Source organism: Coregonus clupeaformis, unplaced genomic scaffold (assembly GCF_020615455.1).
Source record: "Coregonus clupeaformis isolate EN_2021a unplaced genomic scaffold, ASM2061545v1 scaf0498, whole genome shotgun sequence".
Lineage (NCBI taxonomy): Eukaryota > Metazoa > Chordata > Actinopteri > Salmoniformes > Salmonidae > Coregonus > Coregonus clupeaformis.
The window spans coordinates 150,078-151,968 of NW_025533953.1; the positions used below are offsets into that span (position 1 = coordinate 150,078).

At 43.9% G+C, this 1,891-nt stretch overlaps 1 pseudogene; it reads left to right on the forward strand.

Moving 5' to 3' along the window:
• The first annotated feature begins 398 nt into the window (after positions 1 to 398).
• LOC123484932 lies at positions 399 to 1,891 on the forward strand (annotated as a pseudogene).

Genomic DNA, 1,891 nt, shown 5'->3' on the forward strand with positions numbered 1-1,891 from the left:
TGTCTCCTCCTCTTCATCGACACTGATCTGAAGTGGATTTAACAAGTGCCATCCATGAGGGATCATAGCTCTCACCTGGTCATTCTATGTCATGGAAAGAGTTCATAATGTTTTGTACACTCAGTGCATATCACACCAATTGACTTTTTTTTTATGCTGTTCACACAGGTGACATTGAGACACCCTCTACATCCAGAGATCAACAGCAGGAAGATCACAGAGCTAAGAGGTCTCTCCACTGCCCACATTGTGAGGAGATTTTCCCAATTCTATCAAAGCTAAACATACACCTAAAAATACACACAGGAGAGAATCTGTATTCCTGCACTGACTGTGGGAAGAGCTTCACAACATCACAGGCTCTGACAGTTCATCAGAGAGTGCACACAAGAGAGAAGCCTTACTCCTGCTCTGACTGTGGGACGAGTTTCTCTCTACTGGGCCACTTAAAATCACACCAACGGATACACACAGGAGAGAAGCCTTACTCCTGCTCTGACTGTGGAAAGAGTTTCTCTCGACTGGACCACTTAGAAAAACATGAACGTATACATACAGGAGAGAAGCCTTACTTCTGCTCTGACTGTGGAAAGAGTTTCTCTCGACTGGACCACTTAGAAAAACATGAACGTATACATACAGGAGAGAAGCCTTACTCCTGCTCTGACTGTGGGGCAAGTTTCTCTCAACTGTTTACCTTAAAACAACATGAACGTATACATACAGGAGAAAAGCCTTACTCCTGCTCTGACTGTGGAAAGAGCTTCACAACATCACAGGCTCTGACAGTTCATCAGAGAACACACACAGGAGAGAAGCCTTACTCCTGCTCTGACTGTGGGAAGAGTTTCTCTCGACTGGGCCACTTAGAAAAACATGAACGTATACATACAGGAGAGAAGCCTTACTCCTGCTCTGACTGTGTGAAATGCTTCAGAACATCAACTAAGCTAACAGTTCATCAGAGAACACACACAGGAGAGAAGCCTTACTCCTGCTCTGACTGTGGGGCAAGTTTCTCTCAACTGGGCAGCTTAAAACAACATAAACGTATACATACACACAGGAGAGAAGCCTTACTCCTGCTCTGACTGTGTGAAATGCTTCACAACATCAACTGAGCTTAAAATACATCAGAGAACATACACAGAAGAGAAGCCTTACTCCTGCTCTGAATGTGGGAAGAGTTTCTCTCGACTGGGCAACTTAAAAACACATGAACGTATACACACAGTAGAGAAGTCTTACTCCTGCTTTGCCTGTGGTAAGAGCTTCACAACAGCAGGGGCTCTGACAACTCATCAGAGAGTGCACACAGGAGAGAAGCCTTACTCCTGCTCTGAATGTTTGAAGAGTTTCTCTCGACTGGGCCACTTAAAACAACATGAACATATACAGACAGGAGAGAAGCCTTACTCCTGCTCTGACTGTGTGAAATGCTTCACAACATCAACTGAGCTAAAGGTTCATCAGAGAACACACACAGGAGAGAAGCCTTACTCCTGCTCTGAATGTGGGAAGAGTTTCCCTCAAATGGGCCACTTAAAAAAACATGAACGTATACATACAGGAGAGAAGCCTTACTCCTGCTCTGACTGTGTAAAATGCTTCACAACATCATATCAGCTAAAAGTTCATCAGAGAACACACACACAGGATAGAAGCCGTTTTCCTGCTCTGACTAAATGGGCCATTTAAAAAGACACCAAGGTAAACATAAAGGAGAGAAGGCTTACCACTGATCTGACTGTAGAAAATGTTTTAAAACAACAGCTGAGCTAAAAGGTAATCAGAGAACACACACAGGAGAGAATCCTTACTTCTGTTCTTAATATGGCAAGAGTTTCTCCCGATTGGCAACGTAAAAACACACCAACGGTTACACACTGGA